The 14,673-nt window shown below is 40.0% G+C and overlaps 1 pseudogene; it reads left to right on the forward strand.

The window, feature by feature from the left end:
• Positions 1–5,195: 5,195 nt before the first annotated feature.
• Positions 5,196–6,228, forward strand: LOC118010162 (annotated as a pseudogene).
• The last annotated feature ends 8,445 nt before the right edge of the window (positions 6,229–14,673 follow it).

Raw genomic sequence — 14,673 nt, forward strand, 5'->3', positions numbered from 1 at the left:
CCCCTTCTACTTATTTTTGTAGTAGTTTTTGCAGTTCTTTATTAAGAGTTGTTAATAATCATAGCATGATGAAACTGGAGTAAAAATTGGGGGTAATTATGAAAAAAATCAGTAATGAGTGATGTTCATCTTTGAAAATATTTTTCTCTAAGTGTGGATTGATATAAGGTTAAACCTATTCCTTTGGCACTCAAACATTATCAGGGGTGATTTTCGTAGCAATAACATAATCAAAATACACATACCTTTTAGGTTTTCTGGATACGTAAATATACATTGACCATCTCAAAAATGTAAAAGAAGGTAGTATCTTTCATTATCTGACTAAATTACTGCTCAGCAATTCTCTTAACCAAAATATAGACACACACACACACACACACGCACACACATACACACACATTCTTAATTATATTGGTCAATGTAAAATAAAAAAAAATAATCCTTGCTTTTAACCTTTGTTAAATTTTGGGTGTGTGAATAATATACTTACTTTTTCTTCTATATACAAACTCTACACTCCCTTCAAAGATATGTTTAAGGATTGCATATTAATTATTTATTTAGTATATATGGACACAACACTGTTGCTAATAAATAAAGATTCAGGCAGAAGTATGTAGCTTCCACACAAGATGCACAACAAACACTTTAGTGCTCATATTTGTAGAAGGAATATATTTCCAAGAAAATGTTGTACTCTAAAAAAACTGCTTGAAAACCTCTTCCCAGATTTCTATGAAGGAGGGAAGAGTTGCTGAGAAACCAACCAGACTATTTCTCAACATGGTCCATTTTGCAATTATTATTCACAAGCTCTATAGGCCACACTGAAATATTTAATATTTTGTCTCCTATTTTCCCCATATAACCTCATTATTTCTTCTGTGTTGGTTTTCTTTAACTACCCACCCTTTCCCTTGTCATTGGTTTGATGATCCTTGCAATTTATTAGGCTTTATTCATATCCTTTCTTTAGCTTGGAATGATATCTTAACATCTCTCTCCTAAAGAAATATATTTTGTCCCTACCATATGTTCATATTGAATGCTTTGGCCCTGTTTATGTTTGTTGCTCTTTGATCTAACAATAAAAACATAAGTTCTATCCAATGCCTGATACATATTACTACAAAAATAAATATCAGAAAAATTACAATAGCTAAAATGCATGAACTAAAATATACTAGAGATGTAAGCATACATAGATCCATATACATTGTTGCAATTAAAATTTACAAAACTTATCCCAGAAGAATTAGACAAGCTAAAATAATCAACATAGAATGATACTGATTATACTGAATAAAGAGACAAAACAAAATTAGTATTGCCTAGATATTTAAATAACAATTTAACATTCCTTCTAAAAATCTAGATTTAAAAGTTTTGACTCAGAAAAATTAAACTTTGTAAAGGTGATATCCAATATAAAATCTCACAGTGGTAAAAGCCTGAAAATTTTACTTTATTTTTTAACTGTATTATTATTATTTTATTGTTAAGGAATCCATTTCTAGGACTGTCATGAAGCCCAGGCTGGGTTAACAGTAATGAGTCCTGGAGGTAACTACACTAGACTCTGGACTTTCTGGTTATAAGCACTCTCATCTTTCTCTACCTTAGCTGAAAACTCAGACTCATGAGGCCTCAGTCCCTGCTTTCCTATTCCCAGAAGATGCCAAAGCCCTCTATGTAGGAGGCGTTTTCAGAGGAGAAGACAATTTTGTCTTCCCAGAAGACAAATCCTCTACTTTGCTTTATAAGGCAGATAGCAACCCCAAACCACAGAGTTTGGGACCTGCACAGGCCTCAATAAAGTTTGAAAATTGTGTTTTATTTTTTTTAGAGATTCTATTTTATTCATTTGAGAGAGAGAGAAAGCACAAGGAGAGCAGCAGAGGGAGAGAGAGAAGCAGACTCCCCACTGATCAAGGAGCCTGATGTGGGACTCAATCCCAGGACCCTGTGATCATGACCTGAGCTGAAGGCAGATGCTTGACCAACTGAGTCACCCAGGCATCCCTAAAGTTTGAAAATTTTATTTTTTTTTAAGATTTTATTTATTTATTTGACAGAGAGAGTGCAAGCACAAGCAAGGGGAGCAGCAGAGGGAGAGGGAGAAGCAGACTCCCCACTGAGCAGGGAACCCGATGTGGGGCTCAATCCCAGGACCCTGAGATCATGACCTGAGCCAAAGGCAGATGCTTAATGGACTGAGCCACCCAGGTGCCCCAAGTCTGAAAATTTTACATGAATCAAATACTTCATAGGATTTTTTTTTCTTTTTTTTCATTTTATTTTATTATGTTATGTTATTGACCATCCAAATACATCATTAGTTTTTGATGTGGTGATTCATGATCCATTGTTTTCATATAACACCCAGTGCTTCGTGCAGTACGTGCCCTCCTTAATACCCCTCACCAGGCTAACCCATCTCCCCCACCCCCTCCCCTCTAAAACCCTGTTTGTTTCTCAGAGTCCATAGTCTCTCATGGTTCATCTCCCCCTCTGCTTTCCCCCCCTTCATTTTTCCCTTCCTTCTCCTAGTGTCCTCCATGCTATTCGTTATGTTCCACAAATAAGTGAAACCATATGATAATTGACTTTCTCTGCTTGACTTATTTCACTTAGCATGATCTCCTCCAGTCCCCATCCTTTCTGATGGCTGAGTAATATTCCATTGTTACAGGAAAATGATCTTACAGATTATATCAGTAAAAAAAAAAAGAGGGGTGCTTGGGTGGCTCAGTCCGTTAAGCAGTTGAGTCTTGATTTTGCCTCAGGTCATGATCTTGGGGTCCTGGGATCAAGCTCTATGTCACACTCCTTGCTCAGTGTGCTGGAGGATTCTCTCTCCCTCTCCCTCCACACCTCCCCCTCACTCACACACACTCTATCTTTCTCTCTCTCTAAAATAAATAAAACTTAAAAAAAAAGAAACTTTAGAAACATAGAAATAGTTTGATTACTATGCATTGAAAATTCAAGAAGAAATTAATTTGGTTTAATGTATTATGCTCTAGGAAATATAAGTGAATTAGGTAAAATCATTAAAATATTTGCTTTCACTTTATAACTAAAGGTTCAAAGTGAAGGTATAAATGTTATAAATATCTAAATGCAAAATAATATAGCAGAATTATATATGAAACACTATAATCTCATACTACTTTTCTTGAAACCAAAGGTAGGATTTGGTTCTCCCAGAAGAGATGAAACATGAGCACTGACTCACCTGTGGCATCAGGAGAAAGACAGCACCACTATTCAAATAGATAACAAAAATTAACTAAACTTTTTAACAAATTAGTAAAGGTTGTGTGTGGGCTAGTGAGGTAGTAGAAAAATTCTGAATGCTGTATATTCAAGAGGAAACTTTATCTTCTCATAGACTCTTCTTCATGGACTTCTGTTGGGTGCTTACAAGAAAGAATGGTGTGGGAAAGAAAACTGGACAAAGCCTTCTTGGGTGGTGCAGGTCTAGAAAAAGGGAAGATCCACAAATACAAAAAAGAATAAAGTTTGACATAGGCCCTAAGGAACAAAAGCCTTCAACTGCTGAGAAAAAGTTAGCAAACCCTGGCATCCAAGATCACAGTGAAGAAACATAAAAGAAAGAGCCATTGAACCCTAGAGGAAGGGTGAAGATCATCCAGGTCCCAGACCATCAGTGATTCCCCAATGCTGGAGAAGGGGGATGAGCCACAGGGAAATTACCACATGTCAGGTATAGGGACAAAGGTCCTGCCTAAGAATGAGGTTGAAGGAGGATAACAAGGAACCCTCTCTGACCCCGACCATCAGGTTAGCTAGTACCGAATAACAAGTGAGAGGGGCTACTGTTGAAAAAGCACAAGAGGTCAGAGAGAGACTATCTGTAATAGAGACACACAGGAAAGCCTAAGGCAAAGGGCTGTATGAGAAGAAAAACCCTAACCATCTCTGCCCTAGAAAGGACACAGAACAGGAATTTGAAGTTGCTGTGAGGTAAAAATAACAACTACAAAATATAGAACCAGTTCAACTGTCTAGATCGACTCAATCTTCATGCTATATGTAAATTTTTTGCTGGGCAAAAGTTGTTTGATGTGGGTAAAGCAATGGACAGAGGAAATTTTATAGCAATAAGTACTTTATTGGAAAATAAGGAAATTCTATTAGCCATCTAAATTTATCTCTTAATAAATCAGAAAAAGGAAAGCATATTAAACCCATACTAAATAGAAAGTTACAATAAAGACAATTGATGAAAACAATGACATTAAGAATAGAAACATATTAGAGAAAAATCAGTGAAACTGAAAATTGGCTCTCAAAAGATCAATGAAATTGGTATACCTCTAGCCAGATTGATCAGATAAATCAGAATACAATACAATAAAAAACAGAAGCCATAACTTGGAAGTATAAGAAATGAAATACAGAGGGCATCAGCTCAGATCCTATAGACATCAACTATAAAAAGGTGATACTATGAATAATCTTATGCCTATAAATTTGACAACATAGCTGTAGTCAACAAATTCTTTGAGCAGTACAAATTAACAAAACTTATAAAGCTCATTCAATAGATAGCCTATATGGATAACCTGAACATCTATATGTGTGTATATATATATTTATTATTTCACTCTTTATTGGGTCCTTTCTATGAATGTTACCCAATAAAAATGAAAACGTAAGTTCAAACAAAAATCCACACACAAATGTTTATAGTAGCAATATTCATAACTACTAAGAAGTTCATACTGCCTTTGGCTGCTGAATAGGTAAGCTGTGGAAGAAGTAGACTAAAGACTCCTACATAGGGGCGCCTGGGTGGCTCAGGGGGTTAAGCATCTGCCTTCCGCTCCATCATGATCCCAGGATCCGGGGATCCAGCCCCATGTTGGGCTCCCTGCTGAGCAGAGAGCCTGTTTCACCTTCTGTCTGCCGCTCTCCCCTGCTCATGCTCTCTCTCTCTCTGTCAAATAAATAAAATCTTAAAAAAAGGACTCCTACATAGCAGTAAAAATGAAATGAACTGCTGATCTATACCCTCAGAATATAAAAATCTCTAATGATTAAGACTACATGAAAGAAGTTAGACTCCACACACACATACACGCACACATACACACATACATGCACACATACACACATACACATACACACACATACACACACACACTACATACATACATACATATATGGGGATATATATATCTCTCTCCAGGACGATATATATATTGTCAATATATAATATATATTTTAATATACTACTGATATCTGGCAAGGAAGATGCTGCCAACAGCTATGCCCGAGGCCACTACATGGTGGGGAAGGAGATCATCAATCTTGTGCTGGAGTGCATCTGAAAACTGACAGACCAGTGCACCAGGCTTCAGGGTTTCCTGATCTTCCATAGCTTTGGGGGTGGCAATGGCTCTAAGGCTACACCTCCCTGTTGACAGAGCAGCTTTCTGTTGACTATGGCAAGAAGTCCAAGTTGGAATTCGCCATCTAACCTGCCCCCCAAGTATCCACAGCAGTTGTGGAACCCTACAACTCCATCCTGACCACCCATACCACCCTGGAGCACGCAGATTGTGCCTTCATGGTGGACAACAAGGCCATCTATGATCTGCCACCGCAACCTGGACATTGAGCGCCCCACCTACACCAACCTCAACTGGCTCATTGGCCAGATCGTGTCCTCCATCACTGCCTCCCTGCGCTTCGACAGGGCCCTCAACGTGGACCTCACAGAATTCCAGACCAACCTGATGCCCTACACCCGCATCAAAGTCCCCCTGGTGACTTACTTGACCCATCATCTCAGCGGAGAAGGCCTACCATGAGCAGCTATCAGTGGAGAGATCACCAACGCCTGCTTTGAACCCTCCAAACAGATGGTCAAGTGTGACCCTCACCACGGCAAATACATGGCCTGCTGCAACCTCTACCACGAAGAAGTGGTGCCCAAGGATGTGAATGTCGCCATTGTCACTCTCAAGACCAAGCGCGCCATCCAGTTTGTGGACTGGTGTCCCCCAGGTTTCAAGGTTGGCATTAAGTGCCAGCCCCCACAGTGGTGCCTGGGGGAGACCTGGCCAAGGTGCAATGGGCAGTCTGCATGTAAGCAATACCAAAGCCATCGTGGAGGCCTGGCTGGATGAAACACATCAGAATGCACAGAGCAATACAATATTGCAGCAGGAAATATCCTTAGGAAGTCACTAAAAAACAACATTAAGACTATACACGCACACACATACACACACATATATATATGCTTACCCTCTGACATTGTCAAGCCTTCTAGTGCCAAAGAGAACATGGGAGGAGAAAATTCTCAATGGAACACTGGGATGGCATACTAAAATGAGGAAAGATTGTGTGTATAAAAATTATGATATATAATTATATAATTATAATTATGTATATATTACACATATATACATAAATATACTTTTTGTATATAAAAAACTCATCTTCAACCAAAAATACACAAATGTGCTCAAAACCTTCTATGGACACTGGCATAATCTCTCAATGGCATGTCTGATGAAAGTTTTCCTTAAAGTCAACCCCATTTGAAAGTCAATCAGAGAAAAACATGTATCATATGACCTCACTGATATGAGAAATTCTTAATCTCAGGAAACAAACTGAGGGTTGCTGGAGTGGTGGGGGGATGGGAGGGATGGGGTGGCTGGGTGATAGACATTGGGTATGTGCTATGCTGAGTGCTGTGAATTGTGTAAGACTGTTGAATCACAGATCTGTACCTCTGAAACAAATAATACAATATATGTTAAAAAAAAAAAAAAAGAAGATAGCAGGAGGGGAAGAATGAAGGGGGGGAAATTGGAGGGGGAGACGAACCATGAGAGACTATGGACTCTGAAAAACAAACTGAGGGTTCTAGAGGGGAGGGAGATGGGAGGATGGGTTAGCCTGGTGATGGGTATTAAAGGGGGCATGTTCTGCATGGAGCACTGGGTGTTAATACGTAAACAATGAATCATGGAACACCACATCAAAAACTAATGATGTGGGGGCGGAGCAAGATGGCGGAGGAGTAGGAGACCTGGATTTCGTCTCCTCTCAGGAATTCAGCTGGATAGGGATCAAACCATTCTGAACACCTACAAACCCAACAGGAGATCGAAGAAAAGAATAGCAACAACTCTCTCAACAGAAAAGCGACCATTTTCTGGAAGGTAGGACGTGCGGAGAAGTGAATCCGAGGCGATATTCGGGAGGATAGACAGCGGGGGAGGGGCCTCCGTCGGCCGCTTCTGGCAAGTGATAGAGCCGCGGAGCAGAAAATCGGGACTTTTAAAAGTCTGCTCCGCCGAGGGACGTCACTCTGGTGGCTAAGCGGGGGGTGGAACCCTCCGGGACAGTGTGGTCTCAGGACCCTCGGGGTCACAGAAAGACCGGGGGTGCCTGAGTGCGGCAGAGCTCCCAGGTAACGGAGCGGGGAAGCCGGCTGCAGAGGCGGAGCCCAGGCGCGGGCTCTCAGCTCGGGGTGGCCATAAACCGTGATCCGCGGCGCAGTCGGGCCCCTGCTCCTCCAGCAGGGACCCAACAAGCGGCAGATCCGGGGAGACTCACCTTCCTTCCCCGGGAGGAGCCGCGCGGGAGGGCACCGCAGGGATCTGCTGGGTTCGGAGACTACACCCGGGGTCGGGTGCCAGAGAGAGAAATGCGAGGTCACAGGCCAGGCAAGCACGGAGTGCGGCCGGAGACCGGGGAGACGGGAGTGACTGACGGCTTTTCTCTGGGGGCTCACTGGGGAGCGGGGCCCCGAGTTCTCAGCTCCTCCAGGGCGGAGATTGGGAGGCCGCCATTTTCACTCTCCGCCTCCAAAGCTGTACGGAAAGCTCGCAGGGAACAAAAGCCCCGGAGAGCAAACCCAAGCAGATTACTTAGCCGGGAGGGGGCAAGGGCGGGGCAATTCCGCCTCCGGCAGAGACATTTGGAAACCACGGCAACAGGCCCCTCCCCAGAAGATCAGCGAGAACAGCCAGCCAAGACCAAGTTCACGGATCAATGAGAACGGCAGAACTCCAGCGCTAGGGGAATACTGCACATAGAATTCATGGCTTTTTTACCATGATTCTTTAGTCTTTCAAAGTTAACTTTTTTTAACTGTCTTTTTTTTTTTTTAATTTTTCTTTTTCCCTTTTTCAACCAACATCTTATCAATCCCTTTTTTAAAAAAACATTTTTTTTTTCATTTTTAGAGTCATATTCTATCCCTTCATAGTATTTACCCGTATTTTTGGCATATATATATAAGTTGTTCTCTCTTTAAAATTTTGAGATAGTTTCTTCTAACAGATTAAAATATACCCTAAATCTCTAGTATATGGTGTTTTCTACTCCCCTGCCTGATCACATTCTCTCCCTTTTTTTCTTTTTCCTTTTTTTAAATCCTCTTCTTTTTTTTTCAAACAACTTCTTATCAATTCCTTTTATAAATTTTTTTATAATTTCCATCTTTACAGTCATATTCCATCCCTTCATCATTTCAACCCTTATTTTTGTACATATATAAGTTTTTCTTTCTTTAAAATTTTGGGTGGCACTTTCTTTTAAAAGACCAAAATACACCCCAAATCTAGTGTGTGGCACTGATCTATATACCAGCCTGATCATATTTGATCACATTCTGGGTTTTTTTGTTGTTGTTGTTTTGTTTTGTTTGTTTTTGTTTGTTTTTATCTTTATCTTTTTCTTTTTCTTTCTTTTCTTTTTCTTTTTTCTCTCTTTCCGTTTCTTTTTCCACTGCTTCAGGTCTTTTCTGATTTGTTTAGAGTATATTTTCTGGGGATGTTGGTACTCTGCTAGCATTTTGTTCTCTCATTAATCTATTCTCCTCTGCACAAAATGACGAGACGGAAAAAATCACCTCAACCAAAAGAACAAGAGGTAGTACCGACTGCCAGGGACCTACTCAATACGGACATTAGTACAATGTCAGATCTAGAGTTCAGAATCATCACTTTAAAGATACTAGCTGGGCTTGAAAAAAATATGGAAGTTATTAGAGAAACCCTTTCTGGAGAAGTAAAAGAACCTAAAATCTAACCAAGTCGAAATCAAAAAGGTTACTAATGAGGTGCAATCAAAAATGGGGGCACTAACTGCTAGGATAAATGAGGCAGAAGAGAGAATCAGTAATATAGAAGACCAAATGATGGAAAATAAAGAAGCTGAGAAAAAGAGAGATAAACAACTACTGGATCACGAGGGCAGAATTCGAGAGATAAGCGATACCATAAGACGAAACAACATTAGAATAATTGGGATCCCAGAAGAAGAAGAGAGAGAGAGAGGGGCAGAAGGTATAATGGAGCAAATTATAGCAGAGAACTTCCCTAATTTGGGGAAGGAAACAGGCATCAAAATCCAGGAAGCACAGAGAAACTCTCTCAAAATCAATAAAAATAGGTCAACACCCCGACATCTAATAGTAAAACTTACGAGTCTCATAGACAAAGAGAAAATCCTGAAAGCAGCTCGGGAGAAGAGATATGTAACCTACAATGGTAGAAACATTAGATTGGCAACAGACCTATCCACAGAGACCTGGCAGGCCAGAAAGGACTGGCAGGATCTATTCAGAGCACTAAGTGAGAAAAATATGCAGCCAATAATACTCTATCCAGCTAGGCTGTCATTGAAAATTGAAGGAGAGATAAAAAGCTTCCAGGACAAACAAAAACTAAAGGAATTTGTAAACACAAAACCAGCCCTACAAGAAATCTTGAAAGGGGTCCTCTAAGCAAAGAGAGACCCTAAAAGCAACATAGACCAGAAAGGAACACAGACAATATACGGTAACAGTCACCTTACAGGCAATACAATGGCACTAAATTCCTATCTTTCAATAGTTACCCTGAATGTAAATGGGCTAAATGCCCCAATCAAAAGACACAGGCTATCAGACTGGATTAAAAAACAAGACCCATCGATATGCTGTCTGCAAGAGACTCATTTTAGAACCAAAGACACCCCAAGATTGAAAGTGAGGGGGTGGAAAACCATTTACCATGCTAATGGACACCAAAAGAAAGCTGGGGTGGCAATCCTTATATCAGACAAATTAGATTTTAAACCAAAGACTGTAATAAGAGATGAGGAAGGACATTATATCCTACTTAAAGGGTCTATCCAACAAGAAGATCTAACAATTGTAAATATCTATGCCCCTAACATGGGAGCAGCCAATTATATAAGGCAATTAATAACAAAAGCAAAGAAACACATCAACAACAACACAATAATAGTAGGGGACTTTAACATCCCCCTCACTGAAATGAACAGATCATCTAAGCAAAAGGTCAACAAGGAAATAAAGACTTTAAATGACACACTGGACCAAATGGACTTCACAGACCTATTCAGAACATTCCATCCCAAAGCAGCGGAATACACATTCTTCTCTAGTCCCCATGGAACATTCTCCAGAATAGATCACATCCTAGGTCATAAATCAGGTCTCAACCGGTACCAAAAGATTGGGATCATTCCCTGCCTATTTTCAGACCACAATGCTTTGAAACTAGAACTCAATCACAAGAGGAAAGCTGGAAAGAACTCAAATACATGGAGGCTAAAGAGCATCCTACTGAAGAATGAATGGGTCAACCAGGAAATTAAAGAAGAATTAAAAAAATACATGGAAACCAATGAAAATGAAAACACAACTATTCAAAATCTTTGGGATGCAGCAAAGGCAGTCCTAAGAGGAAAGTATATAGCAATACAAGCCTTTCTCAAGAAACAAGAAAGGTCTCAAGTACACAACCTAACCCTACACCTAAAAGAGCTGGAGAAAGAACAGCAAATAAAGCCTAAACCCAGCAGGAGAAGAGAAATAATAAAGATCAGAGCAGAAATCAATGAAATAGAAACTAAAAGAACAATAGAACAGATCAGTGAAACTAGGAGCTGGTTCTTTGAAAGAATTAACAAGATTGATAACCCCCTGGCCAGACTTATCAAAAAGAAAAGAGAAATGACCCAAATCAACAAAATTGTGAATGGAAGAGGAGAGATCACAACCAACACCAAAGAAATACAAACAATTATAAGAACATATTATGAGCAACTCTATGCCAGCAAATTAGATAACCTGGAAGAAATGGAGGCATTCCTAGAGATGTATCAACTACCAAAACTGAACCAGGATGAAATAGAAAACCTGAACAGACCTATAACCACTAAGGAAATTGAAGTAGTCATCAAAAATCTCCCAAAAAACAAGAGCCCAGGGCCAGATGGCTTCCCAGGGGAATTCTACCAAACATTTCAAGAAGAATTAATACCTATTCTTCTGAAACTGTTCCAAAAAATAGAAAGGGAAGGAAAACTTCCCAACTCATTTTATGAGGCCAGCATTACCTTGATCCCAAAACCAGACAAAGACCCCATCAAAAAGGAGAATTACAGACCAATATCGCTGATGAACATGGATGCAAAAATTCTCACCAAAATACTAGCCAATAGGATCCAACTGTACATTAAAAGGATTATTCACCACGACCAAGTGGGATTTATCCCTGGGCTGCAAGGTTGGTTCAACATCCGCAAATCAATCAGTGTGATACAATACATTAACAAAAGAAAGAACAAGAATCATATGATCCTCTCAATAGATGCAGAAAAAGCTTTTGACAAAGTACAGCATCCTTTCTTGATCAAAACTCTTCAGAGTATAGGGATCGAGGGTACATACCTCAATATCATAAAAGCCATCTATGAAAAACCTACAGCGAATATCATTCTCAATGGGGAAAAACTGAGAGCTTTCCCCCTAAGGTCAGGAACGCGGCAGGGATGTCCACTATCACCACTGCTATTCAACATAGTATTGGAAGTCCTAGCCACAGCAATCAGACAACAAAAAGAAATCAAAGGCATCCAAATTGGCAAAGAAGAAGTCAAACTCTCACTCTTTGCAGATGATATGATACTTTATGTGGAAAACCCAAAAGACTCCACCCCAACACTCCTAGAACTCATACAGGAATTCAGTAAAGTGGCAGGATATAAAATCAATGCACAGAAGTCAGTGGCATTCCTATACACCAACAACAAGACAGAAGAAAGAAAAATTAAGGAGTCGATCCCATTTACAATTGCACCCATAACCATAAGATACCTAGGAATAAATCTAACCAAAGAGACAAAGGATCTTTACTCAGAAAACTATAAAATACTCATGAAAGAAATTGAGGAAGACACAAAGAAATGGAAAAACGTTCCATGCTCATGGACTGGAAGAACAAATATTGTGAAGATGTCAATGCTCCCTAGAGCAATCTACACATTCAATGCAATCCCCATCAAAATACCATCCACTTTTTTCCAAGAAATGGAACAAATAATCCTAAAATTTGTATGGAACCAGAAAAGACCCCGCATAGCCAGAGGAATGTTGAAAAAGAAAAGAAAAGCTGGCGGCATCACAATTCCGGACTTCCAGCTCTATTACAAAGCTGTCGTCATCAAGAGAGCATGGTACTGGCACAAAAACAGACACATAGTTCAATGGAACAGAATAGAGAGCCCAGAAATGGACCCTCAACTCTATGGTCAACTCATCTTTGACAAAGCAGGAAAGAATGTCCAATGGAAAAAAGACAGTCTCTTCAACAAATGGTGTTGGGAAAATTGGATAGCCACATGCAGAAGAATGAAACTGGACCATTTCCTTACACCACACACAAAAATAGACTCCAAATGGTTGAAAGACTTCAATGTGAGACAGGAGTCCATCAAAATCCTAAAGGAGAACACAGGCAGCAACCTCTTTGACCTCAGCCGCAGCAACTTCTTCCTAGAAACATCGCCAAAGGCAAGGGAAGCAAGGGCAAAAATGAACTATTGGGACTTCATCAAGATAAAAAGCTTTTGCAAAGCAAAGGAAACAGTCAACAAAACCAAAAGACAACCGACAGAATGGGAGAAGATATTTGCAAATGACATATCAGATAAAGGGCTAGTATCCAAAATCTATAAAGAACTCATCAAATTCAACACCCAAAGAACAAAGAATCCAATCAAGAAATGGGCAGAAGACATGACAGACATTTTTCCAAAGAAGACATCCAAATGGCCAACAGACACATGAAAAAGTACTCAATATCGCTCAGCATCAGGGAAATCCAAATCAAAACCTCAATGAGATACCACCTCACACCAGTCAGAATGGCTAAAATTAACAAGTCAGGAAACGACAGATGTTGGCGGGGATGCGGAGAAAGGGGAACCCTCCTACACTGTTGGTGGGAATGCAAGCTGGTGCAGCCACTCTGGAAAACAATATGGAGGTTCCTCAAAAAGTTGAAAATAGAGCTACCATATGATCCATTAATTGCACTACTGGGTATTTACCCCAAAGATACAAAAGTAGGGACCCGAAAGGGTACGTGCACCCCGATGTTTATAGCAGCAATGTCTACAATAGCCAAACTGTGGAAAGAGCCAAGATGTCCATTGACAGATGAATGAATAAAGAAGATGTGGTATATATATACAATGGAATATTATGCAGCCATCAAAAGGAATGAGATCTTGCCATTTGCAACGACGTGGATGGAACTGGAGGGTATTATGTTGAGCGAAATAAGTCAAACAGAGAAAGACATGTATCATATGATCTCACTGATATGAGGAATTCTTAATCGCAGGAAACAAACTGAGGGTTGCTGGAGTGGGGGGTGGGGTGGGAGGGATGGGGTGACTGGGTGATAGACACTGGGGAGGGTATGGGCTCTGGTAAGTGCTGTGAATTGTGCAAGACTGTTGAATCTCAGATCTGTACCTCTGAAACAAATAATGCAATATATGTTAAGGAAAAAAAAAAAAAGAAGAAGAAGAAGGTAGCAGGAGGGGAAGAATGAAGCGGGGGAAATCGGAGGGGTAGACGAACTATGAGAGACGATGGACTCTGTAAAACAAACTGAGGGTTCTAGAGGGGAGGGGGGTGGGAGGATGGGTTAGCCTGGTGGTGGGTATTGAGGAGGGCACATTCTGCATGGAGCACTGGGTGTTATGCACAAACAATGAATCATGGAACACTACATCTAAAACTAATGATGTAATGTAGGGGATTAACATAAGAATAAAAAAAAACTAATGATGTGATGTATGGTGATTAACATAACATAATAATTAAAAAAAAGTCAACCCCATTTGAGCCTACTTCTTGGATATTTGGTACTTGTTAACCACTTATTTTCTGTTACAGCATTGACATACTGAAAAAACACTTTAATGAAAAGTGAAGTTCAATTAAATGATGGGTTTAGTATTACAACCTGCTCATAGGAGCATAAAGACATAAAGGAGATTTACGTACTGACTTTTATTCAGGTATTTTCATTCTTTCAGCCTTCCGAGATCCCTATAAGAAACTGAGTAAAAAGGAGAAAGGTGACATAAGAGGCACATCTGAGTGACACATAAAATATAATATTTGTATGAAGTGCTTTCTGAAACACATGGGGAATAAAATAATTAGCAGTTAAGTAGAATTGATGTTACATGTGGAATGGGATTTTATGAATTCTGAAGTCAGTCCTGGTCTGACACCCATGATGAGTAACAGATCACTGTGAGCTGAGCTCCCAGGGGGAGGAGGGTCCCAGCCCAGCTGGAGCTGGA

This window comes from Mirounga leonina, unplaced genomic scaffold (genome assembly GCF_011800145.1).
Source record: "Mirounga leonina isolate KUSES-001 unplaced genomic scaffold, KU_Mleo_1.0 Mir_129, whole genome shotgun sequence".
Lineage (NCBI taxonomy): Eukaryota > Metazoa > Chordata > Mammalia > Carnivora > Phocidae > Mirounga > Mirounga leonina.